This window comes from Lissotriton vulgaris, chromosome 2_2 (genome assembly GCF_964263255.1).
Source record: "Lissotriton vulgaris chromosome 2_2, aLisVul1.2, whole genome shotgun sequence".
Taxonomy (NCBI): Eukaryota; Metazoa; Chordata; class Amphibia; order Caudata; family Salamandridae; genus Lissotriton; species Lissotriton vulgaris.
The window spans coordinates 309,921,581-309,937,785 of record NC_141688.1 but is presented as its reverse complement, the minus strand read 5'-3'; the positions used below and the strand labels follow the sequence as shown (position 1 = coordinate 309,937,785).

The 16,205-nt window shown below is 44.4% G+C and overlaps 1 protein-coding gene across 3 annotated transcripts in view; it reads right to left on the bottom strand.

Annotated features, from left to right (window-relative positions):
* MAPK8IP1 (mitogen-activated protein kinase 8 interacting protein 1) overlaps positions 1-16,205 on the bottom strand; it is a 396,070-nt gene that overhangs the window by 210,558 nt on the left and 169,307 nt on the right. The gene's annotated exons all lie outside the window — the stretch shown is intronic.

Below are 16,205 nucleotides of genomic sequence, written 5' to 3'. Positions count from 1 at the left end.
TTTTTGAGATCATGTGGTCAGGGTGTGATGAGCTCCTGGTCATCCTGTGCTGTGATTGGCTGCTGCTGCAGGACGTCAGAAGATGGTTCCTGACATCAGACTCTAAGGGAGACTCGTACGATTCTTCAACACTGGTTTTCAGGTTTCGAATGAAGCTACTGCCTCTCGGATCCGACTGGACATCCACCCAGGCCACAGTGGTATTTTCTCTCACCCCTTTCAAAGCTTCTCCTGCGCATTACCATTGTTTCAATAAACCCTGATGTCCAGTGTGCTGAAGTTGGTTCGTGCAGATGATAAAGAGTAGCGTCTTTGCTTCCCTGTCTCAAGTTGTGAGCCTAAGGTCTGAAGGAGTGAGCTGCTCCTGGGCCCAAATGCAATTTCATGGAATCTCTCTCTTTTTATCTAATTACAGGGACATATTTTGGCCGTCATTGAATTAATCAATCAATGGGGAGATGAGTTGTCCTAATGGCTGGGGCAGTGGACTTCAAATCTGGGGAACCGGGTTCGAGTCTCGGCAACAACGCTCAACATCCTGTGATTCTGGACAAATCACTTAATCTCCCTGTGACTAACAAAAGAAAATGAATGTGTCCTCATGTAACGCAACTGGTGCTTGTGTAAAGCGCTCTGATACCCGATACCTTTGAGTCAAGTTCGCACTATATAAAACTCCGTAAAAAATAAAATCTGCATTTGTATAGTGCAACCCTGTCTCTTCAGGGGTTTCTGGGCGTTGAGGGGTCAAGTCTCCGTCGAAAAGTCTGGTCTTGAGTTTCTTTCTAAAGTTTTTCTGGAAGAGTGCTGTTTGGAGGTGAAGGGGCCGGTCGTTCTAGGTCTTGGTGGCGATGTAGGAGAAGGAGCGCCCCGCTGCGGCAGATGCGGGGGGTGCAAGGGCGAGTGAGGTGGTGCACAGGTGTCTTGTGGGTAGATGGAAGTACAGTTGATGGACTATCCTTGGTCATGTAGAGGTTTGTAGGCGTGCGTGAGGATCTTGAACTGGCATCTCTTCTGGATGGGGAGCAAGCGGAGGTTTCTGAGGTGGGGGCGATGTGGGTCCTTCGGGGGAGGTCCAGAATTAGTCTGGTTCATCTGGACACTATGTGCATGAACCCAAATGTTGTCGTTTATGTAAAACACCTATAACTGCCATCATGGATATCACATGCTTGTTTGCTTACCGTTTACATTGCGTCATTTTGCTTTTTGTCTATGCCTCGCGTTCTAGAAAGAGCGGCAGGTTTGTGTTCACTGAGCTGTGGTTTCAACCATACACAGACCACCTCTGGAGCCGTTAACAGGGGATTTCTTCTTTGGTCTTACACAATGCAACCGGAATAGGAAAATCAATGGATGCTGTAAAAAGTGACATTTGTGGGGCTGCCTTGTTTGTGCACATCGTAAACATTACTGGTATATTGACTGCCAGGTTTCCGCTCTGTACTTCAGGCTAGCTAGATCGCTCATCTCTCTGGCCGGCGCGTGCTTTTCGCTTGCTTCACGACACGTCGCGAGTGTTTTAAATGACACTCAACAAAGGATAAGCCAGGGGATTGCGCGACGTATTACATGTGCAGAGGAGTTGTATGGTACGACGATCCATGTACTTAGGCTTAGATTTATTAAGATTTTATTTCAAGGATGTGTCACTACTATTATGACGCACGCCTGATGCTAAATCTTTTTGGTATTTACTAAGCCACGCAAAGCCAGATTTTAGCGGCTTTGTAAAAAGAAGGGGGTGTAACTCTGCCTTGTGTTACCTTGCATAAGGGATGCATTCCATGGGGGAGCCAGGGCGTTCCTGTGCATTCGCCCATCGGTTTTGGCACAAACCATATTTACTAAAGTAAATACACATGGGTTCGAGCCAGAATGGTGCACGTGCCCATGGCTGGTGTATTTCTCCTTCTTACTTCCTCTTTGCATGTGAACTGCAGTCGGCAGGAGAGGAGTACCCCTCTATGAATAGTTTCTGTGCAGGGACTATTCTTTCCACCCCACTGGCACCTTTGTGTCGTCACGCAAGGGTGCCTGCCTTGGCACTACGCTGCCCAAAGTGTGCCATCCCTTCAAGGGAGTAGATATGGAACATTTCTGCTCTCCCCCTTTGATGCAACGCCGTGCACCAGGTGCGTATTTGTAGTTAATAAGGGCCCTGGTGTTTATTAGATACCACACTAGTCAGCCGCTGAGTGTGGGCTGAAATCCATCCCTCTGAGGTCTATTCTGCATCATATCCTTTGTGTTAGGGGTGGGAGTGATATGTGAAAAGCGCTGGTGGTGCAACACAGTTGCTGTAATCTGTTTTTGGCGTATTGCTGTAAAAGATTGATTCTCTTTGTCTGGTTGGTTGTGTGCACTGGTTGTTCAGCGTAGTTGTAACTTTATACGTCTTGGTTCGTCTGGTTTCATATTCTGTCTTCGACGTTGTACGTTTGTGTTGCACAGTAAGAAACTGCGCTGGACGCCTCTGGTGTGTTTTTAATACGAGGGATGCGTGTTACATTGTGTCTTCTATCACACTCTGTTCTGCCTAGCATGTTGGTGCGCGGAGTGTGCATGTCACCAAGGGTTCAGTGGGGGGTTAAAGGGAAGTCTGGGGCATACCCCTACATGGGGTAGTCTGAGCAGAGGGGTGTGCTGCGCCTTGTCATTTCAGAGGAACCCCCTTACAACCATCTCCGACGGATATATACCATAATTATTTTTTATACCATATATTTATAAATAAATATAATATATACTAATATAATAAAGAGAGAGCCCAAACCTTTGAGGCGGGTAATCTCAGGAACCACTGCACCAATCACAACACCCAATACAGCGTTGGAAAGGGCAGTTGCAGCAGAAGGACATAGGCTGTGCAGACGCCCACCATATACATTTAAAAGGTAAAAGAACCGTGCCAGCAAAGTAGTCCCTTGTGGGCGTGTCTGCGTTGTGCTGTGGGCATGTGCTGGGGGCGTGACAAACGCTGGGGGCGTGTGGTACGTTCCGCCCTTCATGCCATGTCTCATATTGTGTGCTAATCCCACCCTGCTCCCTTTAAATACCCTTGCACCCCATAATTATAACCCACCCTTACTCCTTAAAATACCCCAACACCCTTAAACACTAACTCATCTTAACCCTATAAATATACCCTGTACCCCAAAACCCAAACCTATCCCTAAACCCTAAACATACCCCTGTAGCCCAAAACCCACACCTAGCCCTGAACCTTATAAATACCCCTGTACCCCAAAACCCAAACCTAGCCCTGAACCCTAGAAATACCACTGTACCCCAAAACCCAAACCTACCCCAGAACCCTAAAATACCCCTGTACCCCAACCCCAAAGCTAGCCCTGAACCCTGAAAATACCCCTGTACCCCAAAACCCAAACCTACCCCTGAACCCTAAAAAAATCCCTGTACCCCAAACCTAGCCCTGAACCCTAAAAATAACTCTGTACCCCAAAACCCAAACCTACCTCTGAACCCTAAAATACCCCTGTACCCCAAAACCCAAACCTAGCCCTGAACCCTTAAAATACCCCTGTACCCCAAAAACCCAAACCTAACCCATAACCCTAAAAATACCCCTATACCCCCAAACCTAGCCCTGAACCCTAAAAATACCCCTGTACCCCAAAACACATACCTATCCCTAAACCCTAAAACTACCCCTGTACCCCATAACCCAAAACTATATCTGAATCCTTAAAATACCCAAACACCCCAAAACATATACCTCAGTACCCCAAAACATATACCCCTATACCCATACTTACCTTATCCAAACATTAAAAAACATGCTTTTACCATTCATGCATTTACAACGAATTTCGTTGTAAATGTATGCGTGGTAAAAGCATATAAAATGTAATGCCATGCGTTATAATGGCATTGCGGAGTCATGGTACTTTCGTAATGAAAGTATGCGGAGTGATGGTAAGCGGAAAGAAAGTTGCGGAAAAATGGGTGTTTACCCTCCCCGGTAAGTACATTGGTTCCACGGCGGCCCACATCTCCAGCAACATACTCATATTTTTTCACCACCCATTTGAAAAATGCACAGGTCTCTCTCATTGATGGCCAGCACCGACATACACTTTAAGACACACCTCCCGCCACAAGTTCTAGAAGTGAGAACTTTAGAGCTGGGGAGCTACGTTTGAATCTCGGCATCAGCTCAACATCCTGTGATTCCAGGCAAATCGCTTTGTCTCCCTGTGCCTAACACAAATGAATGTGTTCTTCTGTAATGTAAATTGTGCTCATGCCATGTTGTCGAGTTCGCGCTATATTATATTGCAAGGAAAAATAAAGTAGGGAAACTCGAGTTCACACACTACTGAACGCGCACTCTTAAGTGCATCAGCAGTGCACTGTGAATCGGAGCATTTCACAGGCCTGTCACAGATAAGAAATACTATCAAAACGAAATCCTACAAAACAATATACTACTGGCCGGCAGCAATTCATACCCGGACAACTTCGGGACGGGCTGCTAATATATATATATATATATATATATATATATATATATATATATATATATATATATATATATATATATATATATATATATATATATATATACACAAACACACATGCATACACCCTTCCCATCCCATAATACATATCCAACGTAAACCCTAAAAATATCCCTACCACCTAAAAACCCATCCCGTCCTAAACCCTAAAATGCCCTTGTCACCCCAAAATCATACCCACCCTAAACCCTAAATACCCCTACAGGGGTGTGGAACTTATTAAAATATCTACTTGTCTATGGGCAGGTTGCTTCATAAATCTACTTGTCCTGTAACAAAATCCACTCGTCCCTTTGGTGCCATGTAGTGCTCCCACAAATTATGGCAGCAATCTCATTATATAAGAGCTCTTATATAGCCTCTCTGATTATGCCAGGGCATATCCCATAGTAGTGTTTGAATACTAGTAATCATTTTATGTTGCCACGTTTCCGCAGCTCCACATACTAGGACTGAAGATGGTGGTAAGCATTAGTTCCAGGCTTGGAATGCCCTATTGAGTCTGTGCAAACCTACTAACTTGCATGTTTTAGGGTTTTCAATCTTTCCCATACTGAGAAATGTTGGAAATTTACTCTTGAGTGTGGCATACGTAAACCTTCTTTCAGAGGTGGGAAAAAAAGTAGTTGGAGGGAAAATGAACTTTCAAACATCCAGGTTTTCGCATGAGCAAATGTACACATGCATATTTGCTCATGCTAAAATGCAGTTCACAAATATTTTGTAGAAGTACAATTTCTTGCCCTACTAATGTAAATTCTTGTGAATTCACGAAAGCCATATACCAAAGGTGCACTTTTGAGACTTTCTTTAATAATTGGGCCCCTAATTTGGTCTGGCGTTAACCATGACCTTTTGTGTTTATTAAAATTCTCTGTCTCTCTGAATCGGCTGGCTTCACTGTGAGTGACAGCATTCTGCTCTTTCACAAGGAGCATATTGGTACACAAAGTAGTTTTGTTCAGTACCAGTAACTAATGTGGCAGTGTGTGCTCTTTGAGACCAAAAACAATGTTTGCGTTTGCCAATGTTTGTTATAATGGTGAGGGCCCGGCAGCTCTCACATCAATAAGGTTTTACAAAAGCCATGCCAAAACAAGTCACGCATTACCAAAACTAAAAAGCTGACCACCAATGTCAGACCTACTGGCTTTGCCAAGGCTTGTTTATTTTTGTTTCCCATAATCTTATTGAAACTAGTTACACACATTTTCCAATATGAATATTTTTGGGAAATACTGGCATGCATCAACACATTTTACTAAAGGATGCTGCAAAGAAATGGTACTTGAAATTTTACAGTAGTTTAGCAAAATGTTATTTCCCTACTTTAATTTTTTAGGAATATTTTATATTGAACGCAAATAAAAATTAATCTTGCTTTCAAGCTTCTGAGAATATTTGCATCTAATCAGAGAGCATTCTGTGAGCATCATGCATAGCCTCATGTTGCTAAACTTTTAAACTTTTAAACCTTTTCATACTGGAACCACTGTCAGTAGTGCAGTCAGAACGTACATTAACTTAGAGCGCTCTCCCTAATAATAAAGGCTTTCAATTAATGAACCATAAATACAAGTTTGAACAGCATTAACATAGGCACACAAATATTAACTTAACTGCAGTGAGTGCCCTTCCCTGATCCTTAATGTGGTACTGCAAACTGGCAGCCAAAGGGTTTGTGCTGCAGGGGGTTGGGGATACTTGTCACAAGGACAAAATACACATTAAAAATTGTTGCCCTTGACCCCAAACAATATGTCTTGGGCGTCGGGCTATAGGAATTCCACATCCCTGCCCCTACCACACAAAAATTGGTACCAACCCTAAACTCTAAATCCAAAAAATTCTCTTACCATCCAAAAACCCACACCCACCTTAAACCCTAAAAGATAACCTTGCCCCCAAAATCCCAAACCTACCCTAAACCCTAAAATTATCATTACCACCCAAAAACTCATTCCCACTCCAAACCCTAAGAATAGCCTTGCCATCCAAAAATCCATACCCACCCTAAATCCTAAAAACCCATTAGCACTCAAAAACCCATACTAGCCCTAAACGCAAAAAATACCTTTGCCACCCAAAAACCTATACTAAATCTTAAATCCTAAAATTACCCAGCCACCCCAAAGCCCATACCCACCCTATACCCTAAAAGCCCCCTAGCACTCAAAAACCCATACCCGCAACAAACCCTAAAAATACCCTTGTCACCCAAAAACCCATGCCCACCCTAAACACTAAATTACCCTTGCCACCTAAAACACCAAACCCACCCTAAACCCTAAAAATCCTACAACGCAAAAACCCATATGCTCTTACCCATTCTAAACCCTGAGGGAGAAGTGTGGTCTAGCAGCCAGGGTGGCTGACTCCGGAGCACGCGGCTCACGGTTTGATTGCCGGTGGTAGCAAAGCATTCTGGGCAATAGCTCGCTTAATCTCCCCGACGGCCCCAGTGCCTTCAGACGCTTAGGGGTGATAAGTTTGCGCTTTACAAATACCGGGTTACTTTAAATCCTAACAAAAACCTTTTGCATATTCATATATAAATATATATGCACAGGGCTTTGAGTGGGATGAAAAAACAAGAGGGTCTCTCATAGGGCTTGGCCATTGTAATTACGTGCGTGGCTTAAAACACGTAAAATAAAATTATGTGCTGAGCATAGTGTGCGGCCCCACTGGTATTTGGCTGCGTCTGTCCAGTCATCCAGATATGGAACAAACAAATATGGGGAACCGGGTCCGGGTCTCGGCAATGACGCGCAACATCCTGTGATTCTAGGCAAATCGCTTAATCTCCCCGTGCCTAACAAGAATGAATGTGTCCTCATGTAACGCAACTGATGCTCGTGTAAAGCGCTCTGATACCCAATACCTTTGGGTCAAGTTTGCGCTATATCAAACTCCGTAAAAATGTGTTTTTTTTTAAAAGTAACATTACTCCTACAACAAGCCAGGACTATTGGATTTGTCAATGGTTGTAAATTGCATAAGATAAATAAGGAACAATTGTGACTTTGTTGTATATAATACTGAAATTGCTACTCACTCTTGTGGGTGAGGTTGTGGGTAAGGCTAGAGCACCCTACCTTTGTGCTGAGAAAACAGGTTCGATCCTGACGTCATGTGATTCAAAACAAAAAAATATCTCCTTGTGTAATGTAACTGGTGCTCATGTAAAGCGCTCCATGTTTGCGCTATATAAAACTGAGAAACGAGTCTCTTAGAAGTTACATCAAAGGCAGTGACGGTTTGCACTATGGGCGATGGGGACCTGTCTTGGCACCTGTTTTTAAAAAGCGGTGGGTGCTGAGCAGTGGCAGGGCCCCGCCCACTTAAAGCCCTGTATATACATATTTCTATATATGTATATAAATATATGTGAAAACACAATACCTAAAACACTTAAAACATACATATACTTACCTATGAAACTTTCACAGCGAATATGCCTTTACCACTCATGCCTTTTCGTTGTAAAGGCATGCGTGGTAAAGGAGTATTCGTTTCAAAGTCTTGTGTGGTAAAGACTTGCGTGGTAGTGTTGTATGCGTGGTAAGGCCTGTGTGATAAAGACTTGCGTGGTAGTCACACAGTGTTGTATGCGTGGTAAGGCCTATGTGGTAAAGACTTGCGTGGTAGTGTCGTATGCGTGGTAAGGCCTGTGTGGTAAAGACTTGCGTGGTAGTCACACAGTGTTGTATGCGTGGTAAGGCCTATGTGGTAAAGACTTGCGTGGTAGTGTTGTATGCGTGGTAAGGCCTGTGTGATAAAGACTTGCGTGGTAGTCACACAGTGTTGTATGCGTGATAAGGCCTATGTGGTAAAGACTTGCGTGGTGGTGTCGTATGCGTGGTAAGGCCTGTGTGGTAAAGACTTGCGTGGTAGTGTTGCATGTGTGGTATGGCCTGTGTGGTAAAGACTTGCGTGGTAGTGTTGCATGTGTGGTATGGCCTGTGTGGTAAAGACTTGGGTGGCAGTGTCGCATGCGTGGTAAGGCCTGTGTGATAAAGGCATGCGGGGGGAATGTGTCGCATGCGTTGTAAGGCCTGTGTGGTGAAGACTTGGGTGGTAGTGTCGCATGCGTGGTAAGGCCTGTGTGGTGAAGACTTGGGTGTTAGTGTCGCATGCGTGGTAAGGCCTGTGTGGTAAAGACTTGCGTGGTAGTGTCGTATGCGTGGTAAGGCCTGCGTGGTAAAGGCATGCACGGTTCCGGCTTCGTTGTAAAGTCTGCTCCCGGATCACAACATATTGTTGGTCAGTGTAACACATAGTGCAGTGTTTGGTGCAAGAACATTTTACCTCTGCATCTGAAAGTGAATTTGTGGAGGTGGCTTGCGTTACAATAATGTTTCAGCATGTTTAAGAGGATAGGGCACACGAATAACACAATACTGCAAGAAGATAACACATTACAATAACATAATGCCAAAATAACGCAACAACAAAATAACACAACAACACAACAAACACACTACAACTATATAGCTAACCACTATGCAACACACCGCAGTGTGAAAACAATCCAAATCCTAAAAACATTAACAAACCACCACAAAACCACAACAGACCGAGAGCACAACATGACAACAAAATAACAGACACGAGTCAGTATAGTCGAATAACACCAACACTACATGACAATAACAGAAGACAGCAACACCCCAAAACAAAAGAACACAATGAATAAGCACACAACAGACAATGTAACAAAACACCAACATTATAACACATCAGCATGACGCCATACCATAATATAACAGCAAAATGCCAACAGAACTACAAAATAATAACAAAACAATGCAACAACACAATAGCTGAACATGATGACTGTTTTTGCATTGTCTTGTTATTAGGTCGTCTGGTTGTGTTAGAGTCTATGACCTTCTGTTGGGTTTTTGGGTTTCTGTGTCACATTTTCTTAGTCCTGTGTTTTTTAGGGTGCTCTGTTGCTGTGGTATGTTATTGTGCGTTCATTTGCTGTGGTTTATGCATGTATTGTGCTTTCATTTTATTTTGTGCAGCCATTGTGTTATTATGTTGTGTTCACAGATTTGTGTTCTGTGATGCATTTATATTTCTTTTTTATGCTGCATTGTGTTACTGTTGTGTTCCATTATTGCTGTGCGATGTGGCATTCTTTACAGACTGCAGCAAACAAGTCTCTGTTTGCAGCCAACAGCCTCATAGTGGAAAACAACCATTTCCCACTGCCAAAGGCGGCCCCGCCCCCTCCCAGCCCCTCCCACCGCTCCAGCTCTCCAGCCTCTCAGGACATCACAGCCCCAGGCTCCTGGCACGCGCTATGATGCCTCAAAGTACTAGCTCTCAGGCGAGAGCTGGACTGCAGCTCCCAAGACGAGGCTTGCTTCGATAAGCACTGGCAGCTGCAAAGGGGACGCTTTTCCAAGCACGTCCCAAAGCAGAAGGGTAGGAGGGAGGGCAGGAGTTCGGATCAATCCTGTTAAATGCTTGCACGGGCTAAACAACATGGCGGCTCCTAGGATATACCCACATCATATGTCCACATAGCCAACAACCAACATCAAACATTAACGTAGGCAACATATAAAGACAGCACAACCCAGCATCATGCTCCAACCTACCCACCACAATATCTGAACGTCTTATCTACACACAACCAATAAAACACCAACACATCCACCATTGTACATCCACAAAACCAGCATCATAGTCCAATGAATTCAGCATCATAGACCAACACACCAGCTATCATACAACTCCACACGCAACATCATATGCCAGTGCACACTATCACACGCCAACACAACCAACATCCTACATCCAGACAGCCCTTTATTTGTCTACACACCAACTATCAGCCCAGCTTACCAGGCCTCATATATAAATGTCTAGTATTTTGTAAAGCGCAAACAATTACCCGAAGGTGTCAAGGCGCTGGGGGCCGTCGGGAAGATTAAATGAGCTATTGCCCAGAGTCACAGAACTAACATCTTATGCCAACTTACTAAACATGACATATCCTCAAACCACTACATGGTAACACACTGCTATTGTAAATCATCCAAATCATATGTAAACAAATCCACCGTAATATGCCAATACAATCACCCTCATAAATATATCCATCCAATGCAAAACAGCCACCACCGTGTTACTGACACAACATCATACACAAAAAATACGTATTTGTAAAGCGCAAACTACTCACCCTTACGGGTCTCAAGGTGCTGGGGGCCGTCGTGGAAATTAGGTGAGCTATTGCCCAGAGTCACATGGTGCTGAGCTGAGCTGCCGCCGGAGCCAGGGATCGAACCGTGAACCCTGTGCTCCAAAGTCAGCTGCCCTGGCCGCTGCACAACACCTCTCCACCATTCACAACTGCACACCTACGACTAAATAACCGCACAATCTTCATTACACAAACACACAGACTGATCAGACAATCAAACAGTGACATGTATACTACCTCCTTTAAAGCTTTTATGTTTTCCAGGTGCATGTGTGAGAACTCATCCAATTCAGGGTTTTGCCTTGCATGCTGGGACTTGTAGTTCACATTTTATAATTGGCTAAACTGAACTACAAGTCCCAAAAAATCAAGCAAAAATCTGACAAATTGCACATGGAACTGAAAAACTGCTCTGCACACTCCTACTTCTATACTTCCGCCACCAACTGCCCATACCAACCACAATCACTGCCCATACACACCATTGTATGTCTGACAAACCCAAAATATACACTATACACTCCCATCAGACAACTGAACAGCCAAATTCATAAGGCAACAGCCATCAAGATATGTACATATATCCAACATAAACAATTTCTTATACAGTCACAGTCATACAAATATACATCTGCCACTGTATATTCAAACACTTCTGTGCCTATGTGCACAAATCCATTATCATACAGCGATACACCCACCATAATAGACCAATACAGCGACCAGCATGTACCTGCACAGCCAGCAGTCACAAATGCTTTACAGTACCACGCCAAGAACTTTATCACGATATCATGCACACTTTGAACATTATGAAGGATTCTGTCAAACATATCTAGGTTTAAGCTTTCTCCACCAGTATGAGAGGTGGGAGTTATGGGTGGTGTAGGGCCTAATTTATATGTTGCCATAGAGGCAACTAATTCACAATGGCGACAGTGTTCCCTCCCCGACAACATAGTGGTCTGCCATTTAACCTCTTCCATGCTCATGACGTGCCTCTGCGCCATGGTGCTCGTGACAAGCCCAGCTCGTCATGAGTCACAGTAGAGCTGTGCTCATGACAGCTGGGCTCGTCATAACTGCCGCTGTCAGCCCTTGCGTGATTGATTCCCCACCTATGCAGGCAAATTAATCAGTGGGCGGAGTCGTGACGAGCCCAGCTCGTCATGAGCACAGCTCTACTGTAACTCATGACGAGCTGGGCTCGTCACGAGCACCGTGGCGCCACGGCCCCCCCCCCCCCCCCCCCCTCCGTGGGGTAATTACCCCCGCAGTGAAGGGATTAAATGAGGGTGGCATAAGTTTTAAACCCCTCAGTTGGCCATCGGAGGCAGACTTCTAATTCCACCCTCCTGATTTAAATCAGCAGAATTAGAGGTCAGTTTTCACTGCCCGTCATCGCCAGCAAAACTATGGCAGTAAGGAGCAATGAAAACTGCTAAATGGTTTCTTCACCACGGGAGAGGACCCCCATAGCAAGGGGAGCATTTTCTTCATTATTTTCAAAAAGAAAATCCTGCTTCAGGATTTTCGTTTTGAAGGGAAAAAAAGAAAACAGCTTGGTGCAAGGCTCCGTCATTCTGGCACCTTCGTGACAGCAGTTTCTGCGAATGCTTTAGAAATGAAGTCCAGCATGGCGGCCATTTCTAAATTAGGTAGGCGTCACCTCTAATAGAGCACAGTAGTAATTTACTCCCACCACCCTGGAAGAGAAACGGGCCACCAGACTAAATATAAAGTATGATGGAATGTGACACACGGTAAAGGCATTAGTTTTCGAAATTATATTTTTAATAAATTAAAAGAAATTTCCTAAGAAACATAAAGTTGAAAGGAAGTTAAGTTTGACCAACGTGTTTATAGTGCCTGTGCCCTAAAAACTAAAACATGAGAAAGTCCCACTTTAAGCTGCTATCTTATTTCCTTATATATCATCCAATCACTGCTGTTCTGAAAGAACAGCATTGGCTACTGGTTGAGCAGATAATAAAGTTAAAATCCCCTCCACCATCTTGAAATCACATGCGAGCCAGGACTTAAAAACTATGGTACCAGCTGCAATGTGAGTTCCAGTAATGCCCACCTAATCACAGATGCCAGATTCAAGCGCAAGAACCACAGAGGCTGAATGAGTGAAGGAATGAATGAACCTGATTAGCTCAGACCTTAGAAATCAACAAAAATCTGGCAAATCTAAAAGAAATCAAAAGACAGGGCCATTTAAAGAGTCTTTGTCCCCGATCTGAAAACTGACAGGATCCACCCCACCCTTTCGAAAGGACCGGACCCCTCCAAATGCAGCTGGGACGTCTTTGATGACCCATGTGCAGCTCTCCCATCCCCCCAGACAGCCCCCACCGAGAAGGATCATTCATCAAACGGAAAGTTGGCTCATTAATTACTGGAAATAATTGTGAAATACTCTTCCGCGAAATGAAGCAGCTTTCTGTCACAAGTGAGGATATCGCAACGCGTTAAATAAATGAATATATACACTGTTCACTATGCACCAATGACGTCAGTACTTGGGTTCTTGTCTCACAGAGCAAAGTCTGTCCAATTTATCACCAATAACCCCCCTGTGAGCAGCCTCAGTAACCCCATTCCTCACCCGGTACATCTCTCATATGACATCACTCATGACATGTTAAATGACATAATTTACTTCCATGCCCCACCCGACATAGCACGCCCAGGCCACGCCCTGTGACATCACTCATGACATGTTAAATGACATCATTTACTCCCGTTCCTCCCTAACAGAGCAGGCCCAGGCCACGCCCTGTTTCATCAAATAGCGTCCCCTGTGAGTGCCCTTAATTCCTCACCTTATAAAGTACTACCGGAGTATTACCCATAAACCACATCGGGATTAGGGTAGATAATCAGAATAAAAAAACAAAAGTGAATAACAAAACAACCCGAATTGGACTTGGTGCTCGGCATGTGCAAGTGACACAAAAGGTGGCGACGCAAGCGAAAAATATGTTTTTCTTCAAACTGAGATACATAAAGGCAGGCCAGACTGGGGGCACAAGTGGCCCCCATGCTGGTCCCCTTGACTTGTTTGTAAAGATCTTTACCAAACAATAATATATTATTCTTTAATACCAAGGAAACACAATCTACAATGAATCTTTCATGAGCCGACAGGTCTCTCTCATCTGTACTAAGCAGGGATACAATCATTAAAATAGTGGCTTCTTGCGGGATATTTGTATACAATGCCTCTATATCTAATGTAACTAGAAACTGATTCTCAGGATTAAAAATAAGGCCCTCTACTTGATGAATAATAGCCGTGGTATCTTTAATATAGGCCTTTTGAATTGTCACCAGAGGCTGAAGAAATATGTCAGCATATTTGCTCAATGGTTCAGTCAATGAGCCGATGGTGGAGACAATTGGCCTCGTTGGTGGATTAGTTATGTCCTTATGGACTTTAGGAAGTCCATAAAGTGCTCTGGTTATAGGATTGTCGTTTCTGAGGAAGGCAAGTTCTTCGTCACTGATCACCTCATCCTCTCTTGCCTCACATAATAACCTACTGATGGTCTCTTTCAGAGATAACCATTCGTCTCTGTTAGATGGTATATAGTGGTCCCTGTTATCTAGAAGAGAATGTATCCTATTGTTATAATCAGAGGTATCCATAACAACGATACCACCGCCTTTATCGGCCGGTTTTATCGTCAATGCTGCATTGTTTTCTAATGTACGTAGTGCTAGAGACTCATCTTTGGTCAAATTGTGGTTAGTCCAGTTCTTGTGTTTAAGCAGATCACCCACGCTTTTATCTACGCTTCTCTCAAAAGCATCAATGTCTTTAGACATCATGTTAATACTAGGGGTCCAGGCAGATTTTTTTCTAAGCCCTGATTTATTAGTTTTAATTCGTCTTTCTTTCCCTTCAAAGAAGATTGCTAGCCTAACCTTACGGAAAAAACTTTGCAAATCTCTCTCTAACGAGTATCTGTCTACATTGGAAGTTGTTGTGAATCCTAATCCTTTTTCCAACAAACTAATCTCACTAGCTGACAGACTATAGGTGGAGCGATTAATTATTGGAGCCTTCTTGGTTGCAACTAGTCCCAAGTCTTCTGGCTCCTTGTGCGAGGACGTTGAAGGAACTGAGGTACTTGGTTGTAGTTGCCTCTTCCCCTCCCTCTCCCTCTTGATTGTCCGGAGTTCTGATGACGCTGCTCCAAAAAAGAGAAGGGGATCCACCTCGGGGGGTGTGTAAATGGTTAACGGGAGGCAGCATGTCCTGAAAGGGTACAGAGGACGATGCCTCGATTGAAAGGAACCTGGGGCTGAATTAAGCAGCGAAGACCGGCGTAGACTCGCCACATGGAATTTGAAAAAACTTTCGCATTGCAATTTATTTTGGAGCAACATTGTTCTCGTGATTCACTGTATATATTCAAACACTTTCACACCATGCGCCGTTCATGCTGACCACAATTGTCACTTGTGTCGCCACCTTTGTGCCATTTGCACATGCCGAGCACCAAGTCCAATTCGGGTTGTTTTGTTATTCATTGATGTACAGTGCTGTTACAACTGTGTTTCTTACTTTTCTTTAATTATACGATGCCATGGGCATGTTTCAAAACTAATTGAGTCTCCTTATTTCTGTCCACGTAATGCTTTTTGCATACATGTCTAATCGCCCCTATAGGAATACCAGCCGGGATATTGTTTGTTTATCCTTATTCCTCACCGGCAGATGGGACTCTCCTTGTGGGCACAGCACAAGCCATCTTGGTTCCAGTAGCGCCCCGTTGTGAGCGCCACAACTGCTGTGTTCCTCAGTGGGTGGGCAAAGCTGTCCCTGCAGGTCAGGCCCAGGACACACACCCTGTTTATTCCATGAACTCCACTTAACGCTGCAAAGGTATGTTATTTTATGTTATCTGGATTTGATATAGCGCAAAACGAATCATCCCCTAGGAATATATATGGGCGCTATTGGCTCCCGTGCCTTACCCAGCAGGTGATGCGCTCCCAAGCCGCACACCCCCTTTATCCAAATAATGCCCCAGTGAGTTCAACGACTGCCCCATCTCCTTACCCGGCAGGCGAGACTCTCCTTGAGGGTCAGGCTCAAGCCGCACACCCTCTTTATCCAAATAATGCCCCAGTGAGTTCAACGACTGCCCTATCTCCTTTTCCGGCAGGCGAGACTCTCCTTGAGGGTCAGGCTCAAGCCGCACACCCTCTTTATCCCAATAATGCCCCAGTGAGTTCAACGACTGCCCTATCTCCTTACCCGGCAGGCGAGACTCTCCTTGAGGGTCAGGCTCAAGCCGCACACCCTCTTTATCCCAATAATGCCCCAGTGAGTTCAACGACTGCCCTATCTCCTTACCCGGCAGGCGAGACTCTCCTTGAGGGTCAGGCTCAAGCCGCACACCCTCTTTATCCAAATAATG